Source organism: Mus musculus, chromosome Y (genome assembly GCF_000001635.26).
Source record: "Mus musculus strain C57BL/6J chromosome Y, GRCm38.p6 C57BL/6J".
NCBI lineage: Eukaryota > Metazoa > Chordata > Mammalia > Rodentia > Muridae > Mus > Mus musculus.
In genome coordinates, this window is record NC_000087.7 from 26,820,566 (window position 1) to 26,834,550 (window position 13,985).

Consider the following 13,985-nt stretch of genomic DNA (forward strand, 5'->3'; position numbering starts at 1 on the left):
GCCGAATCATTTCCAATAGAACCAATCCCTCTGGTAGCTTGAGGGACACCAGAAGAGGGAAAACAGCCATGTAGGCTTGGCTGAATTACTAACTGAGCTATTCTATCTCCTTGTGAAATAGAAACGACACCCTGAGGACAGGAACAGAGAACTTGAAGTCCCCCTTCATAATCTTAATCTACATCTCCAGGGTGAACAATAAGACCTTGTAGTGTAAGGGAAGCCCTGCCCAATATTAGGCCGACACTCCCAGATGGCAGAGGTCCTTTATAGTTAGTAGGTATAGGCTGCACTCCCATTTGAGGGATCAGCATGAATTGGGTGTTGCCCTGCGGACTGTGGGGTCCACCTTTCGCCTGTCGAGGTCCCATATGTTTTCGGGCCCTGAGACCTGAGGGCCCTGTACTGGTTTTTTGAAATGGTGTCATTATCTACTGCTTGAGGGAATCCTGGCTGCAGGAGCCTGCCTCGAATGTCCCTGATTGAACGACAAGCGCTAGTCCAATGATATCATTTTCCAAACTTAGTGCACAATCCTGGTGCTCTCCTTTTAACAAGGGCTCTACAGTCCTTTTTTAAGTGTCCCGGTTTGCCACGATTATAGCAGAGTTTGAGCTCAGCCATGTCAGTGCATTTTTGCACTTGTAGAATGGCAGCTGCTAAACCTGCATTAGTGAGTGGCCCACCAAGTTCACGGCAAACCTTCGACCAGTCCTGCAGTCCCTTGCTTTTTCCAGGTGTAATAGCCGCCCTGCATTCCTGGGTAGCCTGTTCATATATCAACTGTCCAATTAAAGGCATAGCTGCTTTTGTATCTCAAAATATTCTCGTGCTGCCTCTGTCATTCTAGCCACAAAATCTGAGTACGACTCCTGGGAGCCCTGAGTGATCTTGGTCAAATGCCCACTTGCCTCTCCCTTCTTAGAGAGTGCCTTCCATGCCTTAACAGTGGCAGCTGAGATCTGGGCGTATGCTCCCCAATGATAATCTGTTTGGTTAGCAGCATGCTGTCCCTGACCTGTAAGCAATTCAAATGTCCATGTCCTTTGGTTTCCTTCCATGGTGGCATTGGCCCTTGCCTGCGTCTGACAGGAGTCCTGCCACAAAGCGTTCCATTCAAGATACATCCCCATACTGGGGGCTGCAGCTTTTACTACAGTCTGGCAATCACCAGGAGTCATAGTGTGAGTTGCAAGCCTTTCAACTTGTGCTACAGTGAAATTAGCTCTGACTCCATAACACGGACTGTTTCTGCAAGCTCCTTAATCTGTATATATTCTACTGGAGCGTGAACACGCCCTCCCTCAGCTCTTTCAAAAACTGGAAATGCCTGTTGTATCTTCCTCTGTTCCTCTTTTGGTATAAATGAGTCTGAATGATACCTCTGCACATAAGGCTCAGAATGGTGCCTCTGCACATAAGGCGGAGATGCACTAGAACCCTGAAGTTGCATATCCGAAGACCGCATAATGATTTGACATTTGTCTCTAGCTGCTTTCATGTTATTCTGTAACTGATTAACTTGTCTTTCATCTGACTGGTATCTTTCTCCCTCACAACCTGTTGCTTTCTTCTCTAAGTCTGTTTCCTCATAGGAATAAGTTCCTTATCTGATTCTGAGCTACTGACAGCTAGCTGCTTAAACTCATCTAGTGGTGGGTAGAGGCTTCTTTCCTTATGTGCCTCTCCAGCTCGATCTCCCTTCTTCTCTCCCTTTCCATCCTTTTTTCTAATCTCTCCCCAGGTATTTTCCCTGACATTCTCTTTTCCTCGGTCTCAAGGCTCATGGAAAGGCCTAAATTCTTAAGTGCACTTTGTTTCCTCTCTATTTTTCCTCTCTCTCCCCGCTCTACCTCTGATAGACTTTCTTGAATTTCGTCCAGAACTTTCTGCCCCGCTTCTACCATTTGCTGACAATCCTCATCTGTTAAACACGATTTCACCAATTTCATAGCGGCATAATCCCTCCTTTAAGTTTGCCTTTCTGTTGTTCCCTAACTAGATCTCCTTTCAGTTTGTCCCAAGAGGCGACAGTTAATGACAATGAGCAAGCATACCATGGTGCAACACGGTCTATCTCTCTGACAAATCCCTCTTAGGTCTTAGTGGCGATTTTTAGGCCACACTGCTTCAGGACTAGCGTAAGCCCACTACTATAGAATGGGAGATTCCCATACTGCCGCTGTCCAGGCCTGACCGGGCCTGAAATTGGTTGCTGTCCAGGCGCTGTCCAGGCCTGACTGCGACTAAGAACCAGTCAACAGTTCCAGTGGTGGAAACAAAACGAAACCAAAAGGAAAAGTGTAATCGCCATGCAAACAATCAAAAGGGCTTCTAACTCTGGAGAAATTTCAAGATTGTACGTACCTTGTAGAGCCTTTTGTCCCACAGTTCTGATTCTGCCCCGTGAATGAGGGATCTTCCTTGCGCTGGTGTGATGACAGTTCCCGGGTTTTGGCACCACTTATTGCGTCCAGCTCGACCAGCAAGAAAGATGCAACAAACCAGAATCTTCCTCAGCAAGAGCTTTATTGCTTGCTTCTCAGGAAGATCCCGATCCGGGAAAATGGCACTGCTTTTATAACCAGCAGCGAGACGTTTCAGCACCTGATATGGCATGACAGCTCCTGATTCATTGCTTGCCCATCACCCCACTATTACACCCCGAGAATGGGAGTGACTAGGAGTGAATTCACTCTCGCACCTGCGTACAAGGCTTGTTTACTAGTTAGGCACAGTGGAGGCCCGCACCATCTTATAATGGTGATTGCTCACGGCACACATGGCTCTTCTCAGAGATTACTGGCGGCACGCACGTAATTGCTCGCAGCATGTACCAGCTCTCCACAATTCACCACGATATCTGCAGTCCCTTCTATGAATAGTCTGTTGTAACCTGGAGAGTTCTGGTCATCCACTCTGATACCACTACTGTTGTAGCAACTTGAACTTCTCTTAAACCAGTCAGTCCCTTTCTATAGAGATGATTCATCCCTGAAGCATCTACATGGGAGAGAGAATGGGGAGCATAGAAATCAGAGAGAGGCAGAAGTAATCTAGACTTCAAGCTGAGAAAAGAAAAAGTGGTCCTGGGGAAAATACAGTGATTTCTCGGTAGAGAATATGGAGCATCCCAGTAAAGGTAGTTCTGAACTGGCTTGTTTATCTTGAAGGCAGACTTGGGCATTGTATAAAGCTCTCTTGTAAGATCTCATACACAAAATTTTGCTCAATGTCTGACTCAGAAGTAATATTTCAGCAGTATCTAGAATTCATGCTGGAAAAAACTGGAGAAAAGAAATCAGGATTTTTGTGGGCCAAGGTCCATGACATAAGGCTTCAGATATCTAAATTGGCAAAGCTCATGCAGCCAAGAAAAACCTTTACACAGACACCTAGAGTCTTGTGGCAATGAGCCAGGATCAAATTCACCATAACTATCCATATTTTAGCATTCCTTGTGCTATGATAATAAAGGACACAGCCTGAGTTCATATAAATCATTAGGTCTGCTTTTATTGGGTTCTAACTTCCTGGGGCGGGGCTCTAAAGCAGGACAAATCTTTCCTCTGATCAGCAGAAGACATAACATGACCTAGTCATGTCGGGCACGCATGCAGAGCTTAGAGAATGAGAACCCTGAAGGGGCATAGAACCTCAAGAGATTAAGAAAGAAATTGACTTCTGTTTGGTATTTGCCTGTCAGAGAGAGAAGCACTTAAGGCAGGGTCATCTCTGCCTTTCATTGTTTCAGGACTCAACACTCTGCAACTTTGTTTCAATACCTTCTTTCTGTTAGCCATTAGCTTGCCTTTAGCCTCCTAGACTCAGTGTTGCTGAGTGTGAAACAGATTATACTCCTGACAGCCTCAGGAGCATGTAGATGTGTAATTCACACACAAGTACCAATTCAAATGTGTTGTGTCTGGCCAGCGGCTCACATGTCTGGGTTCTAATCTGGAAAGGAATCTTGGAAACCTGGAAGAGAACAGGGAGCTAGGCAGAGAAGAGAAAGATGTAGCTAAGGCAAAATTCTGAACAAAGCTCAATTTTACTATTTCTGAAACTCATTTATGAAGCAGAGGTAGGGACCTGATTCCCGCCAAATCATCTTGGAGTAAAGTTGCAGGTGAACACGTGATGGGTCCAGAAATGCTAGTTGGAAAGCAGCAGCAGTGGGAGTGGCAGGGTTATAGAGCTGCAAGCTCTGCTGAGATGCTCTCTAATACTGAAACCTGAGCAGATCAGCTGAAAATGAAAGGAAGCTTGTTCAGGTATAAGACTAAAAATAAGGGTTCTGGGCATGGAGGAACAACACTTGGGAAATATCAATCTGATATATAAGGACAAACAGAAATAGACTAGCAACAACCAGTCCCAGAGAATAGAGGGAGATAGCTTACGAGGTTAGTCAAGCACCATTTGCTCTTTGGAATGCCTAACTGCTCATCCATCCAATTTTGCTTGTAACCATCTCCTTTCTAATCTACCAGCCAGATAATATGCAAAGCCTGAGGGACCTTCTAACATTCAGTCCTACAAGGGAGGTCACCATCAAATCTCCACCTCAGTGTTCAGGAAACACTGTAATAAAAGACAGAAACAGTGTAGGATCATAAAAACTATCTTGATTGTAACTACTAGAATTTAGTCCTAGCTACACACTTTTATTAAAAAACTGACATCAATGAAATTTATATTTTAGAGTTGTTTCTACAACAGAACAAACGATCTACATTTGGGGTTGGTCTTCCTATTTCACATAATCAAATCAGGAAAAAAAAATTCCTCACAGGTGCCCCAAATTCCCAGAGTTTTAGTGAATTCCTAATATTATCAGGGTTACAACCAAGACTAGCCATCATAAGTATACCTCTTGTCAATAAGACATACAATCATATCTCCTTATATTATATTAATTTCCAAAGGAAAGCAATAGTTATGCCTAGCATAGTATCCTATATCCAATATACAACTGCAAATAAAGTATATGAATTTTCAGGGCAGAATCATGCTTAACATGAGATAAAATTCCATATACAAATACAATCATATTTTATCTTTTAGAATAGATTACAATTTCTTAATTGTAACACCATATAAAATCAAATTCAAAGCATTGTTTACTTTCAAAGTACACTGACATGATTATACATTCTCATTCAAAATAAGAGGAAAAGAAACATAAACAGGAAATATTGGGAAAATCAAGATCAAATCTAGCTAGACAAACCCCAAATCCTAAATTTATGTACATTGTGGCTTAAAAAGCTCTTCCTATCTAGTTTCATGACTACAATATATTTCTCTGTCTTGGGCTGGTTCCATTCTTTGTGTGTAGCTTTCTTTGAGAGATATCGCACAGCTGTGGACCTTCTTACATCCTGATTGCTATATCACAATATAGGCTTCCCTTTCATACCTTCACTAAAAGCCTTTCTAGGCATCTATGCAGGGACTTCGCTGCAACCTGGATGCCCTCAGTGGCTTTCCATAACCACGTAGGAAGACTCCATGGCTCTTTTCCTTCTGTATCCTTCATTAATCTGATGAAAGAACTACATGGTGGATGTTGCCAAGTTCTTTTGCCTGCTTTAGATAGAACCTGCCTGCTTCCTTGAATATTTTTTCATAAATTTGATATGTTGTTTTTCTGCTATAAACAGATCAATCCTTGGGACATTTCTTTGCACAAGTTGCAGGATTAGCTTGGTGGATACTCACCTCGAGGAAACAATTCCCTTTATTACATTACTCCTTATATCTTTCAACACTAGCTATGGCTCCCACAAAAAAATTTCTGGTGCTCTTTTTTTCTCCAAACTTAAATTCTAGCTCATCCCTTAAAGAATGAGTACAATCAGGAAAACAAAAGTCAAGAAGCATTAGCGATGTGGGAATAAAGTACAGCTGTACTGCTGGTGGGTGCTTAAGTTGGTACATCCAGGATAAAATCAGTGTGGAATTTGCTAAAAATATCTAAAAATAGAACTAACTGGTGACTCACCTATATCACACTTGAGTGTAGAAAAGATAGCATGGTTATCTATTGATACTTGCTCAGTCATTTTTGTTGATTTTGTTTTCAAAAAAGGAGATGCAATCAGCTGTAACTAAATTTGCTAGAGAGTATATGGAATTTGAAAATACTATATAATAAATGCGTTAAGTCAGGCCTATAAAGAGAAATGCTACGTGTCTGTAATCACATTTGGTCTAGCTTCAACTATTAGATTTTTTGTTTAACTTGGAGTATCTGTGGAGATAAGTAACCCCAAAGTGGCACATGGCATGGAAGAAAGGATGAAGCCTTTAGGGAAGGAGGGAATGACAGAACACATGCAACATAGTAGGAGGAGGAAACATTAGAGATTACAAGTTTAGGTAAGCATGAGTATAGGATTATGTCTGTTATTCCATACGGAATGTCACATTTTAGGAAGTTTATTTAAAATATTACATTTAAGTGGAATTACTCTTGGTTACAGTCCAAAACTTGATACTACAACACTTTCTGAAGAAACCACATACTCGAGTAATAGAACATGAATAAATAAAGTTATAAACAATCTTGAAATTTAATTCTTAGGGCTTGCTGTTATATAGTGGCAGAATGTTCTGTTTATGCTACTAGCAGAGAAAGTAATCAAGCATATTACACATCTGTGATCCCTGACAACAAGATTAGTGACTCATTTGAAATATACTGTGTACATATATATCATCTAGGTTAAAAGTAATATATTCCTGTTGTCTATTTTTCTGTGTTTACTTCTAGATCATAGGAACTATTTTACTGTTACCTAGAACTGATTTTAGAACGAGGACAGAATACTTTGTCTTAATAATTTCATGCCTACCTAAACATAAATACACAATATTGTTTAAAAATAATAATTATGAATATTTTCTACCTACATTGGGTAGTGCCATAATAAGTTCGTATTTCAAACTACTGATTAATAATATGAAACAAAAAAATGTTAAATTTTAGGATAGATAGTTATAATACTTCAGAAAGTTGTCAACAAATTACACAGGGAAGGAGAAATAGAATACATCGTTTTCTCCACCTATGGTTATTGAGATTTTGGCCAGGTATAGTAGCCTGGGTTGGCATTTGAGTTCTCTTAGTGTCTGTATAACATCTGTTCAGGCTCTTCTGGCTTTCCTAGTCTCTGGTGAAAAGTCTGGTGTAATTCTGATAGGCCTGCCGTTATATGTTACTTGACCATTCTCCCTTACTGCTTATAATGTTCTATCTTTTTTTAGTGAATGTGTTTTTCTGATTATTATGTGTTGGGAGGAATTTCTTTTCTGGTCAAGTCTATTTGGAGTTCTGTAGGCTTTTTTTATGTTCATGGACATCTCTTTCTTTAGGTTTGAAAAGTTTTCTTCTATAATTATTTTGAAGATATTTGCTGCCCCTTTAAGTTGAAAATCTTCATTCTCATCAACTCCTATTATCTGTAGGTTTGGTCTTCTCATTGTGTCCTGTATTTCCTGGATGTTTTGAGTTAGGATCCTTTTGCATTTTGCATTTTCTTTGATTGTTGTGCTGATGTTCTCTATGGAATCTTCTACACCTGACATTCTCTCTTCCATCACTTGTATTCTGTTGCTGATGCTTGCATCTATGGTTATATCTTTCCTAGGGTTTCTATCTCCAGCGTTGCCTCACTTTGGGTTTTCTTTATTGTGTCTACTTCCATTTTTAGGTCTAGTATGGTTTTGTTCATTTCCATCACCTGTTTGGTTGTGTTTTCCTGTTTTTCTTTAAGGACTTGTAACACTTTAGCAGTGTTCTTCTGTATTTCTTTAAGTGAATTATTAAAGTCCTTCTTGATGTCTTCTACCATCTTCATGAGATATGCTTTTAAATCCGGGTCTAGCTTTTCGGTTTTGTTGGGGTGCACATGACTAGGTGGAGTGGGAGTGCTGTGTTCTTGATTTCTGTAAGTACAATTCTTACATTTGCCTTTGGCCATCTGGTAATCTCTGGAGCTAGTTGTTATAGTTTTCTCTGGTTAGAGCTTGTTCCTCAGGTGATTGTGTTAGCCTCTATCAGCAGACCTGGTAGACTACATCTCTCCTCTGAGTTTCAGTTGTCAGAGCACTCTCTGCAGGCAAGCTCTCCTCTCACGGGAAAGGTGCACAGATATATGGCCTAAAGACCTCCCTCCTGGCCGAAGAAGAAGGCCCAAAACAGGACCTGTCCTGAAGCTGAGTTGCTTTGGCCTGTCCCAGAATGTGTTAGCTTCTGTATTCTACACTCTCACACGTCCAGAATACACTCTGTGGAGTCCTGGAACCAAGATGTCTGCAGCTGATGCTCAGGCAAAGCACTCCTGCACTGGGCAGACCCCTTTCCTCTGGCTGGGAAAGTGGCCAGATGTCTGAAGCCTGTGCAGAATACTCTCGGCTGGGTCCAGGAACCAAGATATCTGCTGCCGCCGATGCTCCGTCAAAGCACTCCCGCACTGGTCAGACCCCTTTCCTCTGGCCTGGACATTTGCCAGTTGTCTGGGGCCCGAAAAGTGGGCTGCCTTAGAAGCTCTGTGGCTCCCACCTCTCCCAGAAGCTTTTGGCTTCTGTATTCCGTACTCTCACCTGTGCAGAATACACCCGGTGGGGTCCTAGAACCAAGATGTCTGTTGCCGATGCTCAGGCAAAGCACTTCTGCACCCGGCGGACCCCCTTTACTCTGGTTCGGAAAGTGGCCGGATGTTTGGGGCCTTTGCAGAATACACTTGGCAGGGACCTGGACCAGTCTTGTGCTTCTTCAGAAAATTGACATAGTACTACCAGAAGAACCAGCAACACTTCTCCTGGGCAAATACTCAGAAGATGTTCCGATGTGTAATAAGGATTCATTCTCTATGATGTTCATACCAGCCTTATTTACTTATTTTGTTAATATTTTTTATTATTACGTATTTTCCTCAATTACATTTAGAATGTACATTTAGAAAGTCCCCCATACCGTACCCCCCACTTCCCTAACCACGCATTTCCATTTTTTGTCTCTGGCATTCCCCTGTACTGTGGCATATAAAGTTTGCATGTCCAACGGGCCTCTCTTTCCAGTGATGGCCTACTAGGCCATCTTTTGATACATATGCAGTCAAGAGCTCCGGGGTTCTGGTTAGTTCATAATGTTATTGGACCTACAGCATTGCAGATCTCTTTAGCTCCTTGGATACTTTCTCAAGCTCTTCCATTGAGAATCCTGTGCTCCATCCAATAGCTGACTTTGAGCATCTACTTAAGTATTTGCTATGCCCCAGCCTTGTCTCACAAGAGACAGCTATATCCGGGTCTTTTCAGCAAAATCTTGCTAGTTTATGCAACGGTTTCATCGTTTGGAGGCTAATTATGGGATGGATCTCTGGACATGTCAGTCTCTAGATGGTCCATCCTTTTGTCTCAGCTCCAAACTTTGTCTCTGTAACAGTCTGGCGGTTCCTCAGAAAATTGGACATGGTACTACTAGAGGATCCCACAATACCTCTCCTGGGCATATATCCAGAAGATGTCCCAACCAGCAAGAAGGAATTTTGCTCCACTATGTTCATAACAGCCTTATTTATAATAGCCAGAGGCTGGAAATAACTCAGATGCCCCTCAACATTGGAATGGATACAAAAAATGTGGTACATTTACACAGTGGAGTACTACTCAGCTATTAAAAAATGAATTTATGAAATTCCTAGGCAAGTGGATGGATGTGGAGGGCATCATCCTGAGTGAGGTAACACAATCACAAAAGAACTCAAATGATATTTACACACTGATAAGTGGATATTAGCCCGGAAACTTAGCATACCCGAGATATAAGATACAATTTGCAAAACACATGAAACTGAAGAATGAAGACCAAATTGTGGACACTTTGCCCCTTCTTAGAATTGGAAGCAGTCACCAGCATTATTTATAATAGCCATTTGCTCGAAAGAACTCAGATGTTGCTCAACAGAAGAATATATGATACAGAATGGATACAGAAATTCTGGTACATTTAAACAATGGAGTACTATTCAGCAGTTAAAAACAATGAACTTATGAATTTCTTAGGCAAAAGCATGTATCTGGAGGATATCATCCTGAGTATGGTAATCCAATCACAAAAGAACACATATGATATGTACTAACTTATAAGCCGATATTAGCCCCCAAACAGACTACTCAAGATACAATTTGCAAAACGCATGAAACTCGAGATGAAGGAAGACCAAAGTGTGGATACTTCATTGGTTCTTATAATGGGGAACAAAATACCCATGGAAGGAGTTACAGAGACATTTTGGAGGTGAGAAAAAAGAAAGGACCATCCAGAGACTGCTCCACCTGGTGATGCATCCCATAGACAAACACCAAACCCAGACAATATTGCATATGCCAGCAAAATTTTTTGACAGGACACTGGAATAGCTATCTCTTGTGAGGCTATGCCAGTTCCTGGCAAATACAGAATTGGATACTCACAGTCATCTATTGGATGGTACACAAGGCCATTAATGTGGAATCTAGAGAAAGTACCCAAGGAGCTAAAGGGTCTGCAAACTTAAAGGAGGATCAACATTATGAACTAACCAGTAACCCCCTGAACTATGTATCTAGTTGCATATGTGGCAGAGGATGGCCTAGTCAGCCATCAAAGAGAGGAGAGTCACTTGGTCTTGTGAAGATAATATACCCAAGTACAGGGGAATGCCAGGGCCAGGAAGCAGGAGTGGGTGAGTTGGCAAGCAGGGTAGGGGAAGGTATAGGAAACTTTCAGGATAGCATTTGAAATGTAAATGAAGAAAAATATCTAATAAAAATGAGTTAAAAAATATTAGCAAAACCTTATATTAGCACGTTAACAGCACATCCTAAAGATCTCAAACACAAAGAAGAAATGACACCCAAAAGATGTGGTGGCAGGAAATAGTAAAACTCAGGGTGGAAAAAAATAAAATAGAAAGAAAAATACAAATAATTTTTGGAACAAATATTGGTTCTTTGACAAGATCACTAAGATCAACAAACTATTATTCAAGTTAACTAAAATAAAAAAGATAATATCCAAATTAGCAAAATCAGATATTAAATGGGGGGACATAACAACAGACACCTGATAGGTCAGAAAGTTTCGCAAAGTGCTTCTTCCTCCTAGAAGCACACTTGCTCAACCATATTAATTGCTGCTGTATTCATAATTATCTGCAACTGGAAACAACCTACATGTCCATAAACTGAAGAATGTATAACATATATGTTATATTTATACAATGGAACATTACTCAGCTGTTATGAAATGGATGGAAACAGAAAAAAATAAAAAAAAAACAAAACTAAAAACAAAAACATAACCTGAATAACGTATCCCAGTCCCAGGAAGATAAATATGCTATGTGTTGATTTATATGTTGATATTGACTGGGCTGGATAGTTTTTTGTCAACTTGTCACAAAGTAAAGTCCCCTGAGAGTAGGGAATCTCAATTGAGAAAATGTCTCCATAAGATTGGTCTGTGCAGGCAGGACTGCAGGGCAGTTTCTTAATTAATGATTGATGGGTAGGATTTCTGCCAATTGTTGATACTGCCATCCATGTGCTTGTGGTTCTGAGTTCTCTATGAGAAAGCATGAAACCATGGGGAACTAACCACTAAGCAGAATGCTGCAGACACTCTGGGCCCCTTTGTCTGCGTGGAACGGATTTCTAGTCACAGGTGGGCAAAGCGTTGGATGAAATGATAGACAGATACACAGAGGAGAGGTTGTGTAGAATCTGAATGTAATGTGTCAAATTGAGCATCAAACTTTTTATACAGAAGAGAATAGGAAAGTTGGGTGACACACAAGCAAGGTACAAAGAGGTTACTGGATTCTTACAGAAAACGGAGGAATACAAACTCAGAAGTTCTCACAGGAAACACCTGGGATAAAATTCACTGTTAACAACTGGGATCAAAAAGAGCTCCACCAAATATCCACATAATCTTAGAAGTCAGGGTCAAGGGATTCGTGCCCTTGCTATAGTTCCTATTTTAGTCTATTGTATAGACCACCTTCCCCCTAGGCAATTGTAAATACGTGTATATGGGTGGAACTCAGCTATCTATAGTTCTAAGTATGTACTCTGCTTCCTCCTTAGGTCTCAAACTTCCTTCTTCCTAGATGATGATAAATTCTTGTGTAGGGCAGTGACTTAGCTTTTATTCAAAGTGGTAGTATAATACCAGAGGCAATTCTGAATGCCACTGAATAGACAACATTCTTACTGAATTCTAAGCCCATGGTCAGCTCAAGGACTTTCTAGGATATTGGAACACTGGCAAAAGCTTAGCTATATCAGAATTCAATCTTAAAAAGAACTTATAATAAGATAACACTAAAAGAGAGCATGTGGATCCATACACCAGACTAACGCGGGAATAGGGGATGAGTATATGGGTTAATGAGAAGGCCAAAACTCCAGAAGGTGAGCTTCCGTGAAACTCTTTGCCTCATGAGTGCTTCCAGGCCTCTCGGCCTGTCAAGCTGACTCGACTGGTGTGCGTGGCAGCAGTACCCATCCATGGTCTCTGTATTAGCTCCTGCCTCTAGGTACCTGGCCCATTTCAGTTCCTGTTCTGTCTGTCTTCAGATGATGAATAGCAATGAAGAAGTGTAAACCAAATAAGTCCTACCCTCCCCAACTTGTGCTTGGGTTATAGTTTTTGGTGACAGCAATACAAAGATTAACACATTCTACATTACATATGTGATGGCCTGTCTACAATCTGTAGATCCAGTGAAGTTAGGTATAGAGGAAGGACTTGGGTGCATACATTGATGCCCATGGTATGGGGATATAGAATGGATTTTATTAGTGGACAAAGATGGACAAGAAAGAGAAGATCAGGTGGCATAGTGGAGGGAGATGGGGTTGAATAAGGAAATGCAGGAAGAGATATTTGAAAGAGAAGTATTTGATGAATGATGACCGAAAGGTGGAGGAACTGGAGATGATGGGAGGTAGTGAAAGAACCGTGGGGAGTAAAATTTGGGGGGACTGTAAGCAGGGTATATTAAATGAGAAATTAATATTATTTTTAATTTTACTAGAATATTAAGCATGGCAGAGGGTCTCCCAGGAATGTACATTTTACCTCCAAAATACTGGGCTTTGATGGATTCTTGGTGAGGTGAACCACTTAAAAGCTCTTACCACTCATAAACACTTAAAAGCTGGTACCACTCTGTTACCACTCATGCTGTTGTAGAGTTTCTCTCTACTTGCTGCCCTCACATCACATCCCTCATAATTTATGGATTGTATGAAAATTTAAGGGGGGTTCCAGCCCCTCACTGGGCAATATCATTGCCACCAACAGTGTTAGTTAGATCTAACTTTCTCAAGGATTGCAGCTGATGCAGATTAATACTTCAACCACGATCTTGGAAAGAATTACTACGAAAAGCATGCCTTTTTTTTTTTTTTTCAAAAGTCAGGCTGGTGTTCAGATGATTATTATTTCTTTGTACCTATTTCCTCCCTCTAATTCCTGATATGATTTAAGAAAAACATGGTTAATGAACAAATGTGCACCCTGAGGATTCAAAGTAGAAAGGGATGATAGGTTTTTACATAAAAGTTTAGTTTTGTGATTCTTTTAAGATTTTTGAAGGATTAATTTTTGAGATAGATAAAAACTAATCCTTTATGTATAACAGCAAATTTCAGTCTACCAGTAAGAGAAACTGTCTGAAAAAAATACCTTACTTGCTTACAACTTGTTAATCTATAACAAGTTTTTTAGTTAGAAATGTGTGTTGGTTCTTGGGGATAATTTTGGATATTTATAAACATAATTTATAAATAGCTCATCATAAAAGTATAGTGAGAAGATTCTTTTCCTTATATATTCTCATAATTATTCACTAGAAGAAAATAGAAAGTAACCAGTATAAATTTTATACTAATTGAAAGATTGTGCAGAGATATATAAGCAGTGT